Here is a 21,583-nt window from a genome sequence, read left to right on the forward strand (position 1 = left end):
TTTTTGTGATCAACTTATGTCACTCAGCATAATGTCCTCCAGATTTATCCAGGTTGTGAGGTGATTTATGGATTCATCATTATTCTTTATCATTGCATAGTATTCCATTGTGTGTATGTACCACACTTTGTTAATCCATTCATCTGTTGATGGGCACTTAGGTTGTGTCCATCTTTTTGCTATTGTGAATAATGCTGCAGTGAACATGAATGTGCATATGTCTATTTGTGTCATGGCTCTTATTTCTTTAGGATATGTTCCTAGGAGTGGGATTACTGGATTTTTTTTTTTTTTTTTTGTGGTACTTCTAGCTTTTTGAGGAAGAAAGCATCATACCGTTTTCCATAGTGGTTGTACCATTTTACATTCCCACCAGCGGTGTATAAGAGTTCCAATCTCCCCAAAATCCTTGTCAGCATTTGTTATTTTCTGTTTTTTTTTTTTAAATCAGTTCCAACAATGTGGTGAGACGGTATCTCATTGCAGTTTTAATTTGTGTCTCTGTAATTGCTAATAATCATGAACATTTCTCCACGTGTTTGTTAGCAGGCTGAATGTCTTCTTTGGCGAGCTGTCTGTTCATTTCCTTTGCCCATTTTTTAATTGGATTATCTGTCTTTCCTTTGTTGAAGTGTTGAAGTTTGCTATAAATTTTAGAGATTAGACCCTTGTCGAATATATCATAGTCAATTTTTTTTCCCCAATCTGTAGATTCTCTTTTTACTCTTTTAAAGAGGTCTTTTGCTGAGTATGTGTTTAATTTTTGTTGTTGTTATTAGGTGCTGTCAAGCCAGTTCGGACACATAGCAACCCTATGCACAACAGAACAAAACAAAGCCTGGCCCTGTGCCATCCTCACAATTGCTGTTGTGCTTGAGTCCATTGTTGCAGGCAGCGCATCAAGCCATCTTGTTGAGGGTCTTTTTCACTAACCCTCTTCTTTACCAAGCATGTCCTTCTCCAGGAACTGGTTCTTCCTGATATGTCCCTATTATGTATGACGAACTCTTGCCATTCTTGCTTTTAATGGGCATTCTGGCTGTACGTCTTCCAAGATAGATTTGTTCGTTTTTTTCTGGCAGTCCATGGTATATTCAATTTTCTTTGCCAAGACCTTAATCCAAAGGCATCCATTAATCTTCAGTCTTCCTTATTTGTTGTCTAGCTTTCACATGCATATGAGGCAGCTGAAAACACCATGGCTTGGGTCAGGTGCGCCTTACTCCTTAAGGTGACATCTTTGCTTCTGAACACTTAAAGGGTCTTTTGCAGCATATTTGCCCAAAGCGAAGTGGCATATGATTGCTTGACTGCTACTTTCACGGGTGTTGATTATGGATCCAAGTAAAATAAAACCCTCAACAATATGATGTTTTCTTCATTTATCATGATTTTGCTTATTGGTCAACTGTGAGGATTTTTGTTTTCTTTATGTTGAGGTGTAATCCATACTGAAGGCTGTGGTCTTTGATCTCCTCAGTAAGTGCTTCTAGTCCTCTTCACTTTCAGCAAGCCAGATTGTGTTATCTGCATATCACAGGTTGTTATTGAGTTATCCTCCAGTAGTGATAACGTATTCCTCTTCATATAGTACAGTTTATCTGATTTAAAAAAAAATCTGATTACAGATTGAATTAGTACAATGAAAGGATACAACCCTGACACACACCTTCCTTAACTTTAAACCACTCAGTATCCCCTTGTTCTGTTTGAATGACTGCCTCTTGATCTATGTACAGGTTCCTCATGAGCACAATTAAGTGTTCTGGAACTCCTCAATGTTATCCATAATTTGTAATCCACACAGTTGAATGTCATTGCATAATCAATAAAACATAGGTAAACATCTTTCTGGTATTCTCTGCTTTCAGCCATAATCCATCTGACATCAGCAATGATATCCCTTGTTCCAAGTCCTCTTCTGCATCTGGCTTGAATTTCTGGCAGTTCCCTGTTGACGTATGGCTGCAACTGCTTTTGAATGATCTTCAGCAAAATTTTGCTTAAGTGTGATATTAATGATATTGTTTGATAATTTCTGCATTCTGCTGGATCACCTCTCTTTCAAATGGGTACAAACATGGATTTCTACCAGTTGGTTGGCCGGGTACCTGTCTTCCAGATTTCTTGGCATAGACAAGTGAGAGCTTCCAGCACTGTATCTGTTTGCTGAAACATCGCAGCTGATATTCTGTCAGTTCCTGGAGCTTTGTTTTTCACCAATGCCTATAGCAAAGGTTGGACCTTTTCTTTCAGTATCAACAGTTCTTGATCATGTGCTACCTCCTGAAATAGTTGAATGTCGACAAATTCTTTTTGGTAAAATACATCTGTATGTTCCTTCCATCTTTTTTTGTTGCTTCCTGTACCATTTAGTATTTTCACCATAGAATCTTTCAAAATTGCAACTCAAGGCTTAAATTTTTTCTTCAGTTCTTTCAGCTTGTGAAATGCCTAATGTGTCTTCCTTTTCGGTTTTCTATCTCCAGGCCTTTTCACATTTCATTGCAATACTTTATCTTCTGGTGCTGCCCTTTGAAATCTTCTGTTCAGCTCTTTCATTTTATCATTTCTTCTTTTCACTTTAGCTACTCTACATTCAAGAGCAAGTTTCAGAGTCTCTTCTGACATGCATTTTGGTCTTTCTTTCCTGTCTTTTACTGACCTCTTGCTTTCTTCATGTATGATGTCCTTTATGTCGTTCCACAATTCACCTGGTTTTTGGTCATTCGTGTTCAATACATCAAATCTATTCTTGAGATGGTCTCTAAGTTCAGGTGGTGTCATGGATTGAATTGTGTCTCCCAAAAAATGGGTGTATTGATTTGGCTGGGCCATGATTCCTGGTATTCTGTGATTGTCCACCATTTTATCATCTGATGTGATTTTCCTATATGTTGTAAATCCATTTTCCATTATGTTAATGAGGAGGGGTGGGCAACAATAGTGTTGATGAGGCAGGACTCAATCTACAGGATTGCATTTTGTCTCAAGCCAGTTTCTTTTGGGATATAAAGGAGAGAAATGAGCAGAGGGACAAAGAGACCTCCTACCACCAAGAAAATAGTGCCAGGAGCAGACTGCAACATTTGGACACAGTGTTCCTGTGTGAAGAAGCTCCTAGTCCAGGGGAACATTGACGAGAAGGACATTTCTCCAGAGCCAACAAAGGGAGAAAGCCTTCCCTTGGAGCTCATGCCCTGAATTTAGACTTTTAGCCTACTTTACTGTGAGGAAATAAAGTTCTGTTTGTTAAAGCCATTCATTTGTGATATTTCTGTCATAGCAGTACTAGATAACTAACAGAATTTGGTACCAGGAGTGGGGTGCTGCCCTAACAGATGCCTAAAATGTGGAAGTGGTTTGAAACTGAGTGGACAGAGGACTCAGAAGGAAATGAGGAGAGATGATGGCACAGATGGTGAGAGGCGGCAGAGAACTGGCAGCAGCAGAAGCAGGAGACTAGCACCAGACAGCACTGGAGCCGACTGACAAAGCGAGAGAGCTGAGTGCCTTTGCGGGGGAGGCTTCCTGGTGGAATGGGGTGCCTCCTGGCACTCATCAGTGGAGCTGGGCTTGCCAACCCACAGAGCAAGAGAGCTAAGTGCCTTCTGTTTGAAGTTTACTGGCAGAGTGGGGTGCCTCCAGGCACTTATCAGCAGAGCTACGATGCTTTGGAACACTTGCCCCAGCAGGGCAGATGTGGACGTGAGGCTCAGGGGCCGAGAGGTCAAGGAACTGGGAAGCAGAAGCTGAAGAGGCAAGGAACACAGGAAACCGAGCTGCCTCAGTCTCAAAAGGTATGGCCATGATCTCAGGGGTTTCAAAGCGTGGAGCCATGGCCTCTGGTGTTTCTAAGGGTTTAGTTGCCACTCAGATGGACTGGGAGAATGGTGTGTCTAAAGCCAAGTGGGTCTGGAAGGCAGAGCTGAAGCCCAGGGCCGAGGGGCCTCTGTTCAGAATCCGGAGAGTGTGGCCAATATCTTGAGCCTGGAGAGTAGGGCCATTGTGTAAGTCGTCTCAGAGAACAGAGGATTACTTTCGAAGCCTTGAGGGCTAATGTAATGTGTTCTGCTGACTTGCTTGGTGCCTGTTATTCCTTCTTTCCCTCCAGTTTCTCCCACTTGTAATGGAAATGTCTAGCTGTGCCTGTTCTGCCATTGTACCTTTGGAAGCAGACAACTTGTATTTTAGATTTCACAGATGAAGAGGAATTTTTGGGTTTTGGGCTTGAAGTTAAGACTTTTGCTATGACATGATGGGGTGAATATGTTTTGCTTGTTGCAAGGATGTAATTTTTGGGGGTCAAAGAGTGGAATGTCATGGATTGAATTGTGTCCCCCCAAAAATGTGTGTATCAATTTGGCTGGGCCATGATTCCCAGTATTGTGTGATTGTACACCATTTTTTCATCTGATGTGATTTTCCTATGTGTTCTGAATCTGGCCTCTGTGATGTTAATGTGGGAGAATGGGCAGCAGACTCAATCTATGGGATTGGATTGCGTCTCAAGCTGGTTTCTTCTGGGATATAAAACAGACAAGTAAGCAGAGAGACAGTGGGACTTCATACCACCGAGAAAGCAGTGCCAGGAGCAGAGCACATCCTTTGGACCTGGGGTCCTGCACAGAAAATCTCCTAGACCAGCAGAAGGTTGATGAGAAGGACCTTCCTCCAGAACCAAACAGCTCCCCTGGAGCTAATGTCCTGAATCTGGATTTTTAGCCTACTTTACTGTGAGGAAATAACTTTCTGTTTGTTAAAGCCACCCACTTGTATTTCTGTTATAGAAGCACTAGATAACTAAGACAAGTGGGATATACTCAAGGTCGTATTTTGACTCCTGTGGACTTGTTCAAATTCATTCAACTTCAACTTGCACTTGCGTATGAGCGGTTGATGGTCTGTCCCACAGTCGGCCCCTAGCCTTGTTCTGACTGAAGGTATGGAGCTTTACCATCATGTCCTTCCACAGACGTAGTCAATTTGATTCGTGTGTATTCCATCTGGTGAGGTTCAAGTGTATAGTTGCCATTTATGTTGTTGAAAAACGATATTTGCAATGAAGAAGTCTTTGGTCTTGCAAAGTTCTGCTATGCAACTTCTAGAGTCGTTTCTATCACCAAGGCCATATTTTTCAACTACCAATCCTTGTTTGTTTCCAACTTTCTCATTCCAATCACCAGTAATTAACAATGCATCTTGGCTGCATGTTTGATCAATTTCAGAGTGCAGAAGTTGATAAAAATCTTCAATTTCTTCATGTTTGGCCTTAGTGGTTGTTGTGTAAATTTAAATAATAGTCATATTAACTGACCTTCCTTGGAGGCATGTGGATATTATCATATCACTGACAGCATTATACTTCAGGATAGGCCTGGAAATGTTCTTTTTGTTGATGAGTGCAACACCATTCCTCTTCAAGTTGTCACTCCCAACGTGGTAGACTATATGATTGTCTGATTCAAAATGGCCAGCACCAATCAATTTCAGTTCACTAATGCCTTTTTTTTTTTTAATGCCTAGGATATCGATGTTTATGAGTTCCATTTCATTTTCAAAGACTTTCAATTTTCCTAGATTTATACTTTGTACATTATTAATGGATGTTTGCAGCTGTTTCTTCTCTTTTTCAGTTGTGCCACATCAGCAAATGAAGGTCTCAAAAGCTTGACTCCATCCGTGTCATTAAGGATGACCCTAATTTGAGGAGGCAGCTCTTCCCCAGTCATGTTTTGAGTGCCTTCCAACCTGAGAAGCTCATTCTCCAGCACTATATTATATAATGTTCTACTGTTATCCGTAAGGTTATCACTGGCCAATTTTTTTCAGAAATAGACCGCCAGGCCCTTCTTCCTAGTCCGTCTTAGTCTGGAAGCTCCAGTATAGCCTATCCACTAAGGTTGGAGAAACTGACAGATATGTGGTGGGTTTAATTTTTAGGAGGTCCCATTTATCTGTTTCATTTTCTTCTGTGTGTGCATCTTTAGTTATGCTTTGTAATGTATTCATGGCATATATTAGAGTCCGTAGCATTGTCCCTAATTTTCCTCTAAGATGTTTATGGTTTTAGGTTTTATATTTAGGTCTTTGATCCATTTCGTGCTAGTTTTGTGTATGCTGTCATGTACGGATGCTGTTTTATTTTTCTACAGATAGATATCCAATTTTGCCAGCATAATTTATTGAAGAGACTGTCTCTTCCCCACTCAATAATCTTTGGACCTTTGTCTAAGGCCAGCTTTCTGTTGTCATTGTTGTTAGGTGTTGTTGGGTCTCCTAGCGACCCTATAGGACAGAGTAGAACTGCCCATAGGGTTTCCAAGGAGTGGCTGGTGGATTTGGACTGCTGACCTTTTGGTTAGCAGCTGAGCTCCTAACCACTGGGCCACCAGGGCTCCTTCAGCTCTCCATAGGTGGATGGATTTACGTCTGGGTTCTCAATCCTGTTACATTGTTCTGTGTGTCTGTTGCTGTATCAGTACCAGTCTATTTTGACTACCATGACTGTATAGTAGGTTTTGAGATCAGGTAGTGTGAGGCCTCCTACTTTGTTTTTCTTTTTTAATAAGGCCTCTTTCCCATTTATATAAAATTAGTGATTAGTTTTTAAATCTCAGTGAAGAATGCTGTTGGAACTCAAATCGGAATTGCATTATGTGTGTATAACCCTTTGAGTATTATTGACATTTTCACAATGTTAAGTCTTCCTATCCAAGAGCATGGTATGTTTTTCCATTCATGTAGGGTTTTTTTTGGTTTCTTGCAGTAGTGTTTTGTAGTTTTCTTGGTATAAGTCTTTTACATCCCTGGTTAGAGTTATTCCTAAGTATTTTATCTTTTGGAGGGTTATTGTAAATAGTATTGTTTTCCTGATCTTCCTTTCACAGTTCTCTTTGTTGACGTAGAGGAATCCAACTAATTTTTGTGTTAATCTTGTATCCTGCCACTTTGCTGAATGCTTCTGTTAGTTCCATAGCTTTCTTGTGGAGTCCTTAGTATTTTCTATGTATAGAGTCATAACATCTGTGAATAGGAATAGGTTACTTTTTCCTTACCAGTATAGATGCCCTTTGTTTCCTTTTTATGCCTTATTGGTCTCCCTTGGATTTCCAAAACAATGTTGAATAAAAGTGGTAATAAGGGGCATCCTTGTCTGGTTTCCATTCTGAGGCGGAATGCTTTCAGATTCTCTCCATTGAGGATAATGTTGGCTGTTGGTTTTGTATAAATTCCCTTTATTATGTTGAGGAATTTTCCTTCTATTCCTATCTTGCTGGGAGTTTATTTATTTTTAAATCAGGAATGGGTGTTGGACTTTATCAAATGCCTTTTCTTCCTTGATTGATATGATTTTGTGATTCTTTTCCTTTATTTATGAGGCAAATTACATTGATTGATTTTCTAATGTTGAACAAAGCTTTCATGCCTGGTATGACTCTCACTTGGTTGTGATGTATCATTTTTGTAATGTGCTGTTGTATTCTATTGGCTAGGATTTTGTTGAGAATTTTTGTATCTGTATTTAGGAGGAATATTGGTCTGTTGTTTTCTTTTTTAGGTGTGTCCTTTCCTATCTTTGGTATTAGGGTTGTGCTGGCTTCATAGAATGAGTTTGGAAGTATCCCTTCCTTTTATACATTTGGAAATAGTTTGAGTAGAATTGATGTCAACTCTTCTCTGTATGTTTGGTAGAATTCTCCTGTGCAGCCTTCTGGACCAGGGATTTTTTTGGTGTTGTTGGGATTTTTTTTTTTAATGACCCCCACAATTTCTTCTTTTGTTAAGGGTCTGTTCAAATTTTCTACTTCAGTTTGTGTTAGTTTAGGTAGGTAGTGTGTTTCTAGAAATTTGTCCATTTCCTCTACGTTTATAAATTTGTTGAAGCATAATTTTTCACAGTATTCTGTTATGATCCTTTTTATTTCATTTGATTCCGTTGTAATGTCACCCATCCCATTTCTAATTTGTGTTATTTACATCTTCTCCTGTTTTTCTTTTTTCAGTTCAGCTAGTGGTTTGTCAATTTTATTAATCCCTTCAAAAACCAGCTTTTAGTCTCGTTGATTCTTTATACCGTTTTTCGGTTTCCTTTATTTCTGCTCTAATTTCGATTATTTCGTTTCTTCTGCTGACTATGACTTCTTTTGCTGCTCTCTAATTGTTCGAGTTGTAGGGTTAATGTTTTGATTTTTGTCCTTTCTTCTTGATGTGTACATTTATTGCTATAAATTGACCTCTGAACTCTTCTTTTTCTATGTCTCAAAGGTTTTGGTATGTTGTGCTTTTGTCTCATTTGATTTTAGGAATTTTTTATTTTCATCTTTGATTTCCTCTATTACCCAGTAGTAGTTCTTAAAAAAAAAAAAAAGTTCTTAAGCAGGGTATTATTTAGTTTCCATTTATTAGTTTTTTTTCCCCTTGCTTTTCCAATTATTGATTTCTACTTTTATAGCATTGTGCTCAGAGAAGATGCTTTATATTATTTTGATATTTTTGAATTTGTCCAGGCTTGCTTAGTGGCCTAAAATGTGGTCTATTTTGAAGAATTATCCGTGAGCATTGGAGAAGAATGTTTACTTTGCTGCTGTTGGGCAATGTGCTCTGTATCTGTTGGGTAATGTGCTCTGTATATACCTATGAGGTCGAGTCGGTTGATTGTGTTGTTTAGATCTTCTGTGTCTTTGCTGAGCTTCTATCTAGTTGTTCTGTGCGTTAAAGTCTCCTAGAGTTATTGTGGAAGTGTCTATTTCTTTCCTCGGTGCTGTTAGAGTTTGTTTTATGTATTTTGAAGCCCTGTCATTGGTTGAGTGTATATTTATTATGGTTATGTCCTCTTGGTGGATTGACCCTTTTATCATTATATAATGTCCTTTTATAGTGGAATTTGCTTTAAAAGCTGTTTTATCAGAGATTAATATTCTCATTCCTGATCTTTTTTGGTCGTTATTTGCTTGATGTATCTTTTTCTGTCCCTTAAGTTTTAGTTTATTTATATATTTGTGTCTAAGTTGTGTCTCTTAATGGGTTGTGTTTTTTTAATCTACTCTGCCACTCCTCATCATTTTAATGGTGAATTTAGGCCATTTATATTCAGTGTGATTACTGATAGATATGAGTTTATTGTTGTCATTTGTGTGTGTGTGTGTGGTGTTGACTGTTTTTTTTTTGTTCAGCTTAATTTTCCTGCTGAGTTTTTTTTTTTTTTAATTGTGACCTGTCTTTTCATTTCCTTCATTGTTTTTGGTTTTGTGTGTGCTGAATCTTTATGATTTTCTTCTTTTATATTTTGATGAGTAGGTTTGTTGACTTTCTTTGTGGTTACCCCAAAATTTACTGTTATCTTCCCAAGTTTAAAGTAGCAACTTATTTCTTGACATCGCCTTGAATTCCCTTCCATATGGAGGTTCTAGTTTTTAGTTACTAGTTTTCTTTCCCAAGGACTCTCTGTAATATTTCTTGTAAAGTTGGTCTGGTTTTTACAAATTTCTTTTTTTTGTTTGTTTGTTTATCTGGAAATGTCCTAATTTCACCATTACACTTGTTGGATAATTTTTTTTTTTATTAATTTTTATTGTGCTTTAAGTGAAAGTTTAAAAATCAGGTCAGTCTCTCACACAAAAATTTACATACACCTTGCTATACACTCCCAATTGCTCTCTCTCTGATGAGATAGCACAGTACTTCCTTCCACTCTCTCTCAGGTAGCTTCTGACCACCTCTGCCCTCTCATCTCCCCTCCAGACAGGAGAAGCCAACATAGTCTCATGTGTCAACTTGGTCCAAGAAGCTTGTTCTTCACCAGTCTCATTTTCCACTTTTTTTATTCCAGTCCAATCCCTGTCTCAAGAGTTGGCTTTGGGAATAGTTCCTGGCCTGGGGTAACAGAAGGTCTGGGGTCCATGGACTCCGGGGTTCCTCCAGTCCCAGTCTGACCATTAAGTCTTATCTTCTTATGGGAATTTGAGGTCTGCATCTCACCGCTCCTGCTCCCTCAGGGTTTGTCTTTTGAGTTCCCTGTCAGGGCAGTCACCAGTTGTGGCCGGGTGCCATCTAGCTTTTCTGGTCTCAGGCTAATGTAGTCTCTGGTTTATGTAGTCCTATTTGTCTCTTAGGCTCATAATTATTTTGTGCCTTTGGTATTCTTCATTATTTTTGTTCCAGGTGGGTTGAGACCAATTGCATCTTAGATGGCCGCTTGCTAGCATTTAAGACCACAGACACCACTCTCCAAAGTGTGCTGCAGAATGTTTTCTTAAAAGGTTTTATTATGCCGATTGACTTAGATATTCCCTGAAACTATGGTCCTCAAACCCCCACCCCTGCTATGCTGGCCTTTGAAGTGTTTAGTTTTTTAAGGAAGCTTCTTTGTTTTTGGTTTAGTCCATTTGTGTTGACCTCTCCTGTATTGTGTATTCTTTCCCTTCACCTAAAATGAAACTTACCTACTACCTAATTAGTGAATACCCTCTTCCTCCCTCCCACCCCCCTCCCCTTGTAACCACCAAAGAGTATTTTCTTCTCTGCTTAAGCTGTTTCTCCAGTTCTTATAATAGTGGTCTTATACAATATTTGTCCTTTTGCAATAGACTGATTTCACTCAGCGTAATGTCTTCCAGTTTTCTCCATGCTATGAAATGTTTCATGAACTCAACATTGTTCTTTATCCATGAGTAGTATTTCATTTTGTGAATATAAAACCCAGTGCTGTCGAGATGATTCCAACTCAGAGTGACCCTGTAGGACAGAGTAGAACTGCCCCATTTCATTAGCAGCTGTAGCACTTAACCACTACACCACCAGGATTTCTCATATACCATAGTGTATTTATCCATTCATCCGTTGATGGGCACCTTGGTTGCTTCCAATTTTTTGCTATTGTAAACAGTGCTGCCATGAACATGGGTGTGCATATATCTGTTCGTAAAGGCTCTTATTTCTCTAGGGTATATTCCAAGGAGTGGGATTGCTGGATCATATGGTAGTTCTATTTCTGGCTTTTTAAGGAAGCGCCAGTTTGATTTCCAAAGTGGCTGTACCATTTTACATTCCCACCAGCAGTGTTTAAGTGTTCCAGTCTCTCCACAACCTCTCCAACATTGATTATTTTGTGTTTTTTGGATTAATGCCAGCCTTGTTGGTGTGAGATGGAATCTCATTGTAGTTTTGATTTGCATTTCTCTAATGGCTAATGATCGAGAGCATTTCCTCATGTATCTGTTAGCCACCTGAATGTCTTCTCTATCCTCTTCATATCCTTTGCCCATTTTTTAATTCGTTTTTTTTTTTTTTTTTTTTTTGTGGTTGAGTTTTAGCAGAATCATGTGGATTTTAAAGATCAGGTGCTGGTTGGAGATGTCATAGCTGAAAACTTTTTCCCAGTCTGTAGGTAGCCTTTTTACTCTTTTGGTGAAGTCTTTGGAAGAGCATAGGTGTTTGATTTTTAGGAGCTCCCAGTTATCTGATTTCTCTTTGTCATTTTTAGTAATGTTTTGTATTCTCTTTATGCCATGTATTAGGGCTCCTAACGTTGTCCCTGCTTTCTTCCATGATCTTTATCGTTTTAGCCTTTATGTTTAGGTCTTTGATCCATTCTGAGTTAGTTTTTGTGCATGGTGTGAGGTATGGGTCTTGTTTCATTTTTTTGCAGATGGGTATCCACCTGTGCCAGCACCATTTGTTAAAAAGACTATCTTTTACCCAATTCATGGACACTGAGCCTTTGCCAAATATCAACTGCTCACATGTGGATGGATTTATGTCTGGGTTCTCAATTCTGTTCCATTGGTCTATGTGCCTGTTGTTGTACCAGTACCAGGCTGTTTTGACTACTGTGGCAGTATAATAGTTTCTAAAATCAGGTAGAGTGAGGCCTCCCACTTTCTTCTTCTTTTTCAGTAGTGCTTTACTTATCCAGGGCTTCTTTCCCTTCCATGTGAGGTTGGTGATTTGTTTCTCCATCTCATTAAAAAATGTCGTTGGAATTTGGATAGGAATTACATTGTATCTATAGATCGCTTTTGGTAGAATAGACATTTTTACAATATTAAGTCTTCCTATCCATGAGGAAGGTATGTTTTTCCACTTATGTAGGTCTCTTGTAGTAGTACCTTGTAGTTTTCTTTGTATAGATCTTTTACGTCTCTGGTTAGATTTATTCCTAAGTATTTTATCTTCTTGGGGGCTACTGTGAATGGTATTGATTTGATGATTTCCTCTTTGATGTTCTTTTTGTTGGTATAGAGGAATCCAACTGATTTTTGTATGTTTATCTTATAACCTGATACTCCGACGAACTCTTCTATTAGTTTCAGTAGTTTTTTTGAGGATTCTTAGGGCAGGTAGAGTGGTGGGTAGGTGTGGAAGCTCAAGTCTCTGTTTATTGATCTTGCAGGATGGCTGAGGGTGGGTTGTTTTGGCTTTGGCCTCCATCTGTCTTCAGTTTGGTGGCTCAGGAGCGGGGAATGATGCTTTCTGTGCAGGTGGAGTGGCAGACATGGTATGTGTGGTGGGTGAGTGAGGGCATGTTCTTTTCCTCTCCCTGGTTGTGGAGGGGGGAGCTATGAATGGTAGAGGAGGAGCGGTGGGGGGACATTCACACAGTTCCTCTACCTCCACCTCCTTCTAGGCAGGTGGAGGGAGAAAGGAACAGCAGACAGATGTCCACTCAGTCTTGCTGCAACTGTCTACTTGTGGTGGGGAATGAGAGGAAGGTGCAGTGGGTAGATATGAATGCACTCACTCTTCTGTCCTGCGCTGGACAAGGAGAGGGAAGAATGGGCCTCAGAGGGGATGTGCATGTAGTCCTAACTCTTCTGCCCCTTGCTGGGTGAGATAAAATGTGGAGTCACTCCTGGTGAATGTATGCACAGTGGTAACACCTCACAACTGGTGAAGGGAGGGAGCAAGAGACTGTGGAGGGATGTGTGCACAATCATGACTCTTCTACCCCTCTCTGGTTGGGTTAAGGGGTGGGGGCATCTCTGACAGGTACGCTAACAGAGGCGCTTCCTCATGTCAGGCAAGAGAAGGGAGGAAGGAGCTACTCAGGGATGTGCACACAGTCACGTTTTTCTGCCCCTCACTGGGTGGATTAAGGGAGAGGATCATGACTGGCAAATGCAAGCACAGTGATGCTTCCTTGCATGCATCACTGGGTGGATGCATGCACAGAAATGCCACCTAGGGCAGATAAGGGGAGGGAGTAAAAGGCTACAGGGGAGTGAATGCACAGCTTTTCTACCCCTCAATGGGCAAGTTAAGGGATGGAGTCACACTTGGCAGATGTTCTCACAGAAGTGCCACCTTGTGCCTGATGGGGGGAAGGAGGGAGTGATTGGCAAGCTCTCTTGCTGTCCCACTGCTACTGCCCTACACTGGGCCCTTGGGGGGTGGGGTAATTGGGGGCAGGCACACATGGGGGCAGGCACACATGGTGGCATGACTAGTCTCACTCATCAGGTGAGAAATGGGGAGTAGTGGACAGGGTTGTGTGGTATGGAGAAAAGAGGGTAAGTTCGTGTTATGGTCCCCCTGTTGGGCAAAGTGGTTGGGGTATGGGGTGTTTTGCCACCTCTGATCAGGAGGATGGGGTGTGAGGGAGTGTGTTCCTCTGGGGAGGATACGTGAATGCCAGGGCACCTTGCATCCACTGCAGCCACTGAGCAGGACCTGTCCTCTCTTAAGTGCAAGGAGGGGGGGCCCCCCAGGGACTGGTCGTGTGGGAGAGCTTCTGTCAACACTCTATTAGTCCACTGTCTTGTGTGTACACTCACCCTCTAAGGTCAAGAGTCTCTGCTTCTGAGTATCTCCGGTTCTGGATCTGGCACCCTCTCTGTCTTTGCTTCTTTCCATGTGTGTCTATAGAGATTCTCTATTCCTTTCGAGAAAGTTATGAAGTTGTTTTGCTCTTTTCTTCACCCAAGGTCACTGCTGGCTTTATCCTAAGTTAGCTGCAGAGGGCCAGGACGGCTGACTGAGCTCCACTGTTCTGTGTTACTCCTTTTTCATTGCTTTCTTTATTCTTTCCAATCAGTATTTGGTTAAGTCTTTAGGATTTCTTTTTTGATCTCCAGTTCCTGGATTGTTAACTGCTTCTGTTTCACTTGGGTTTTTGGTTCAAGGGACATTATGATATGTGTGACTAAGATGCCATCTTGGCACTATCTCTGTTAGGTTTTATCTTAAGTCAATCTCTTTTGAAATATAAAAGAGACAAGCAAACATAGAGGACAGAGGGCCTCATTACCACCAAGCAAGAAGTGCTAGGAGCAGAGTGCATCCTTTGCACTTGGAATCCCTGTGTTGAGGAAATCTTAGACTGAGGAGAAGATTGATGACAAGGACTGTCCCTCGGAGCCAACAGAGAGAGAAAGCTTTTCCCTGAAGCTGGCCAGCTGAATTCGGACTTCTAGCCTCCTAAATCATGAGAGAATAAATTTGTTTGCTAAAGCCATCCATTTGTGGCATTTCTGTTAGGGGAGCACTAGATAATTAAGAAAGAATTTGGTAATGGGAGTAGGGTCTTGCTCTAACAGATACCTAAAATGTGGAAACAGTATTATGGTTAGTGTCGTGGATTGAATTATGTCTCCCCAAAAATGTGTGTATCAACTTGGTTAGGCCATGATTCCCAGTATTGTGTAGTTGTCCTCCATTTTGTGATTGTAAAATTTTATATCGAGAGGATTAGGGTGGGATTGTAACACCACCCTTACTCAGATCACCCCTCTGATCCAAGGTAAAGGGAGTTTCCCTGGGGTGTGGCCTGCACCACCTTTTATCTCTCAAGAGATAAAAGGAAAGGAAAGAAGCAGAGAATTGGGGCCCTCATACCATCAAGAAAGTAGCACCAGGAGCAGAGCACTTCCTTTGGACCTGGGGTCCCTGCACCTGAGAAGCTCCTCGACCAGGGAAAGATTGAGGACAAAGACCCTCCTCCAAAGCCTGTTGCAGGGCAAGGCTTCCCAGCTCGGGACTAAGCCTTGCCTAGGTTCGTACCTTCTTCTGACCAAGAATGACCAGGAGAGGCTCTGAGGTTCCACATGAACAAAGGTTTATAAGGGACAGAAGGAAAGTAAAAAGGCTAGCTAGGGAGAGAGGAAGAGGGGTTTCTACCTATGCTAGCCTCCAGCATCTCACTGAACAAAGGATTTCCTAGGGCTTATAAAAATTTTTAGGTAGGAAAAACGCATTATTTTTATTCATTAGATGGGTGTAGATTTCCAGGAGAAGGGGAGGGATTATGAAAATCAAATGCGTGCACAGTTAGGATTCAGAATGGACTTCCTTACAGAGGTTACTGGAGCTAAGATGAAGTCTGTCACAAAGGCTGCCAGAATGTCAAACAGGACTTATCCTGGGATGTTGTGCTTGCGTGATGCCTCTGGATCTTGGTTCAAGCCCTGACTAGAGGTCTCTGCTCATGTTTGTCTCATGTGGAAGGTCATTCATAGGCCACATTGATCTTTACTGTGCATCCTCTGCACCTATGAGGCCTTGAAAAACAACTCAGGAGGATTATCAGTAATTTATAGCTTGTCAAGCACACAGGGCCTTGAAACGTAGCCCCTTATCTTGTCTAAGAAAACCCTGGTGGCGTAGTGGTTAAGAGCTACAGCTGTTAACAAAAAGGTCAGTAGTTCGAATCCACCAGGTGCTCCTTGGAAACTCTATGGTGCAGTTCTACTCTGTCCTATAGGGTTGCTATGAGTCAGAAAAGACTCGACAGCAGTGGGTACTTTGTCTAAGCACCTAGTTTGTTAATTACAGGTAGTTTTCAGGTTCCAGCAGTAAAAGTTATGTAGTGGCCTGCACTTAGATTTAGATTCAGAGACTATTTAATTATAGCTGGTCAAGCACACAGGGCCCTGAACTGTAGCCCTTATTTAATTCAACCAGCCCAATCTCTCCCCTGTCTCAGAGATAGACAGCCTCCCCCTGGAGCTGACACCCTGAAAATGGACTTCAGCCTGCCTTACTGGGAGGGAATACGTTTTTCTTTGTTAAAGCCATCCACTTGTGGTATTTCTGTTATGGCAGCTCTAGATGACTATGGCAGAATTTGGTAATGAGAGAGTGGGGTGCTGCTCTAACAGATACCTAAAATGTGGAAGAGGTTTTGAAACTGAATGAATAGAGTTGTGACAGTGGCAGAGGACCAGTGCAGCAGAGAACCTGCAGTGGCAGAGAAGTGGCAACAGCAGGAAACCAGAAGCAGCAGAACCAGGAGCTGACCCACAGAGTGAGAGAGCTGAGTGCCTGTGCACAGGAGGCTTCCTGGCAGAGTGGGGTACTTCCGGGCACTTATTGGTGGAGCTACAGAGCTTTGAAAACTTGCCCCAGCAGGGCGGATACAGGCTTGAGGTCCTAGGAGCCGAGAGGCCGAGAAATCAGGAAGCAGAAGCTGAAGAGGCAAGGAACAGAAGAAGCTGAGCTGCCTCAGTCTCAAAAGTTATGGCCATGACCTCAAGAGTTTCAAAGCGTGGAGCCATGGCTTCTGGTGTTTCTAAGGGTGGAGTTGCCACTCAAATGGTTGAGGAGAAAGGTGTGTCTCAAGCTGAGGGAACAGGGTTGCCATCCCAGTGGGCCTGGAAGGCAGAGTTGAAGCCCAGGGCAGGGAGGCCTCCACTCAGAATTTGGAGAGTGTGACCAATACCCAGAGTCTGGAGGGCAGAGCCATTGTGTAAATTGTCTCAGAGACTAGAGGATTATTTTCAAAGCTTTGATTGCTAATGTAATGTGTTTGCTGAATTGCTTGGTGCCTGTTAACCCTTCTTTCCTTCCAGTTTCTCCCATTTGTAATGGAAATGTCTAGCTTGTGCCTGTTCTGCTATTTTACCTTTAGAAGCAGGTAACTTGTATGCTAGATTTCACAGATGAAGACGAATTTTTAGATTTTGGACTTGGAGTTAAGGCTTTTGTATGAGTATGTTTTGCATGTTGCAAGGATGTGATTTTTGGGGGGTCAAAGTAGGAAATGTCATGGATTGAATTATGTCGCCCCAAAAATGTGTGTATCAACTTGGTAGGCCATGATTCCCAGTATTGTGTGGTTGTCCTCCATTTTGTGATTGTAAAATTTTATGTTGAAAGGATTAGGGTGGGATTGTAACACAAGGTAGTTTCCTTGGGGTGTGGCCTGCACCACCTTTTATCTCTCAAGAGATAAAAGGAAAGGGAAGCAAGCAGAGAGATGGGGACCTCATACCACCACGAAAGCAGCACCAGGAACAGACTGTGTCCTTTGGACCTGGGGTCCCTGAACTTGAGAAGCTCCTCGACCAGGGGAAGATTGAGGACAAGGACCTTCCTCCAGAGCTGACAGAGAGAGACAGCCTTCTCCTGGAGCCAACACTCTGAAAGTGGACTTTTAGCCTGCTTTACTGTGAGGAAATAAATTTCTCTTTGTTAAAGCCATCCACTTGTGGTATTTCTGTTATGGCAGCACTAGATGACTAAGACAGTTAGGGTTAGGTTTAAGTTTTTGAAGTGGGACTATGGCTATGGTTATGCTTAGAATTATGTTTAGGATTAGGGTTAGATTTAGCATCAGATTTATGGCTAGGGCTAGGGTTTGGGCTTAATCTAGGGTTAGGGCTAGAGTACTGTTTAGGTTTAGTAGTAGAATTAAGGTTAGAACAAGGACTAGGGTTAGGGTTATGACTAGTGTAGGGCTAGGGTTTGGGTTAGGGTTAGGTCTAAGATTAGGGTCAGGGATAGCTCTAGGCATAAAATTAGGATTATGACTAGGGTTGGTTTTTCTTAGCATTACATTTAGGGATAGTACTGGTGCTAGGTCTAGGGCTAGCATTAGGATAGGGCTGGAGTCAGGTCAGGTCTTGGGCTAGGTATAGAGTTATAGGCTAGGGTAAGATTTAGGTTTAGGTGTAGCTTTGGGTTTAGTGTTGGGAATAAGTTTAATGTATTGGTTAGGATTAGGGATAGTTTTAGGGTTAGGATTTAGGTTAGGGCTAGAACTAGGGCTAGGGTCAGAACTAGAGCTAGGGCTAAGGTTACAGCTATGGAAAGGGCTATTGCTAGTGTTAGGTGTAAAGGTATTCTTACAGTTATGGTTAGATTTTGGTTAGCATTTCTTTTAGGGTACAGGTTAGGTTGAATGTAGTATTAAGGCTAAGACTAGGCTCAAGGTTAAGTTTGGGGTAGAATTAGATTAGGGGTAGAGGTAGATCTAGGGTTAGAGTATGTGTTAGGTTAAGGGTCATGTTAGAGTTAGGGTTTGGAATAGAGTTAGGGGTAGGAATCGCGTAGGTATAGGACTAAAGCTATGATAATGGTTATTGTTAGTGTTACGGCTGTGGTTGAGTTTCAGGAAAGGGTTAGATCTAGGTTTATGGATAGCACTAGGGTTAGAGTTAGAGTTAAGTATAGGTCTATGGTTAGGATCCACCACGTATCTGTCAGTTTGTTGTACTGTGGTGGCTTTCGTTTTGCTGTGATACTGGAAGCTTTACCACCAGTGTTTCAAATATCAGCAGGGACACCCTTGGTGGACAGGTTACAGCTGAGTTTCCAGGCCAAGACAGACTAGGAAATCCACTTCTGAAAACATTAACCAGTGAAAACCTTATGAATACCAGCAGAACACTGTCGGATACAGTGCCAGAAGATTAGCCCTTCAGACCAGAAGGCGCTCAAAATATGACTGGGGCAGAGCTGCCTTCTTAAAGTAGAGATGACCCTAATGATGAAGATGGTTCAGGACCTTCATTTGTTGCTATGGCATGACTCAAAATGTGAAGAAATAGCTACAAACATCCATTAATAACCAGGATATGCAATGTAGGAAGTATGACTCTAGGAAAATTGGAAGTCATCAAAAATGAAATGGAACTCATAAACATCAGCATCTTAAGCATTAGTGAGCTGAAATGGACTAGTAGGGATAATTTTGAATCAGACAATCATATAGTCTACCATGGTTGGAATGGCAAATTAAAGAGGAATAGCGTTGTGTTCATTGTCAACGTTTCAAGATCTATCCTGGAGTGCAATGCTGTCAATGATGGGATAAAATCCATACACATTGAAGAAGGACCAGTTAATACGACTATAATTCAAATTTACGCACCAACCACTAAAGCCAAGGATGAAGAAATTGAAGATTTTTACCAACTTTTGCAGTCTTAAATTGATCAAACATGCCATCAAATGCATTGATAGTTACTCGTGATTGGAATGTGAAACTTGGAAACAAACAAGGATTGATAGTTGGAAAATATGGCCTTGGTGATAGAAACAACACTGGAGATCCCATGACAGAATTTTGCAAGACCAACAACTTTTTCATAGCAAATATGTTTTTTCAACAGCATAAACAGTGACTATACACGTGGATCTCGCTAGATGGAATACACAGGAATCAAATTGACTACATCTGTGGATAGAGATGATGGAAAAGCTCAATATCATCGGTTAGAACAAGGCTAGGGGCTGACTGTGGAATAGGCCATCAGTTACTCATATGCAAGTTCAAGTTGAAACTGAAGAAAATTAGAACAAATCCACGAGAGCCAAAGTATGCCCTTGAGTATATCCCACATGAATTTATAGACTGTCTCAAGAATAGATTTGATGCACTGAACATAAATGACTGAAGATCAGAAGAGTTGTGGAATGACATCAAAGACCTCATTCATGAAGAAAGCAAGAGGTTATTAAAATCACAAGAAAAAAAGAAAAGACAAAAATGGATGTCAGAAGAGACTCTGAAGCTTGCTCTTGAACTTGGAGTAGCTAAAACAAAAGGAAGAAATGATGAAATAAAAGAACTGAACAGAAGATTTCAAAGGGCAGCTTGAGAATACAAAGTAAAATATTATAATGAAATCTGAACAAACCTAGAGATAGAAAACCAAAAAAGAAGAACATGCTCCACATTTCTCAAGCTTAAAGAACTGAAGAAAAAATTCAAGCCTCGGGTTACAATATTGAAGGACTTTTTGGGGAAAATACTAAATGACACAGGAAGCATCAAAAGAAGATGGAAGGAATACATAGAGACACTGTACCAAAATTTGGTCTGTGTTCAACATTTTCAGGAGGTAGCACATGCTCAAGAACCAGTGGTACTGAAGGAAGAGGGCCAAGTGGCACTGAAGGCATTGGCAAAAAACAAGGCCCCAGGAGTTGATAGAATGCCAACTGAGACGTTTCAACAAACTGATGTAGCACTGGAGGGCTCACTTGTCTATGCCAAGAAATTTGGAAGACAGGTATCTGGCTAACCGACTGGAAGAGATCCATATTTGCACCCATTCCAAAGAAAAGTGATCAAACAGAAAGAGGAAATTATCAAACAATGTCAATAATATCACCAAAAATGAAATTTTGCTGAAGATCATTCAAAAGCGGTCGCAGCAGTACATCAATAGGGAACTGCCAGAAATTCAAGCTGGTTGCAGAAGAGGACTTGGAACAAGGGATATCATTGCTGATTCAGATGGATCTTGGCTGAAAGCAGAGAATACCAGAAAGATGTTTACCTGTGTTTTATTGACTATGCAAAGGCATTCAACTCTGTGAATCATAACAAAATATAGATAACGTTGAGAAGAATGAGAATTCCAGAAGACTTAACTGTGCTCATGAGCAACCTGTACACAGACCAAGAGGCAATTATTTGAACAGAAGAGGATACTATGTGGTTTAAAGTCAAGAAAAATGTGTGTCAGGGTTGTACCTTATCTGTGTGCTGAGCAAATAATCATAGAAACTGGATTATATGAAGAAGAATTAACAACCTGCCATATGCAGATGACACAATCTTGCTTGCTGAAAGTGAAGAGGACTTGAAGCACTTACTGACAAAAGTCAAAGAACACAGCCTTCAGTATGGATTACACCTCAACGTAAAGAAAACAAAAATCCTCACAACTGGATCAATAAGCAACATCATGATAAATGGTGAAAATGTTGAATTACCGAGAATTTCATTTTACTTGGATCCACAGTCAACACCCATGGAAGTAGCAGTCAAGCAATCAAATGCCTCATTGCTTTGGGCAAATGTGCTGCAAAAGACCTTTTAAGTGTTCAAAAGCAAAGAAGTCACTTTAAGGACTAAGGTGTGCCTGACCGAAGCCATGGTGTTTTCAATTGTCTCATATGCATGTGAAAGATGGACAGTGAAGAAGGAAGACCTAAGGAGAATTGATGCCTTTAATTTTGGTGTTGGCAAAGAATTAATATACCATGGACTGCCAGAAGAATGAACAAATCTATCTTGGAAGAAGTACAGCTAGAATGCTCCTTAGAAGCAAGGATGGTGAGACTTCGTCTCACATACTGTGGACATATTATAAGGAGGGACTCCGGGAGGCCCTGGAAAAGGATATCACGCTTGCTAAAGTAGAGGGTGAGCGAAATAGAGGAAGGCCCTCAATAAGACAGATTGACACAGTGACTGAAACAATTGGCTCAAGTGTAACAAGGATTGTGAGGAGGGCGCAGGAACGGGCAGTGTTTTGTTCTGTTGCACATAGGGTTGGTATGAGTTGGAACCAACTTGACGACACGGTACAACAACAATGGTTAGGATTAGGGTTAGGGTTAAGCATCAACT

This window comes from Loxodonta africana, chromosome 8 (genome assembly GCF_030014295.1).
Source record: "Loxodonta africana isolate mLoxAfr1 chromosome 8, mLoxAfr1.hap2, whole genome shotgun sequence".
Lineage (NCBI taxonomy): Eukaryota > Metazoa > Chordata > Mammalia > Proboscidea > Elephantidae > Loxodonta > Loxodonta africana.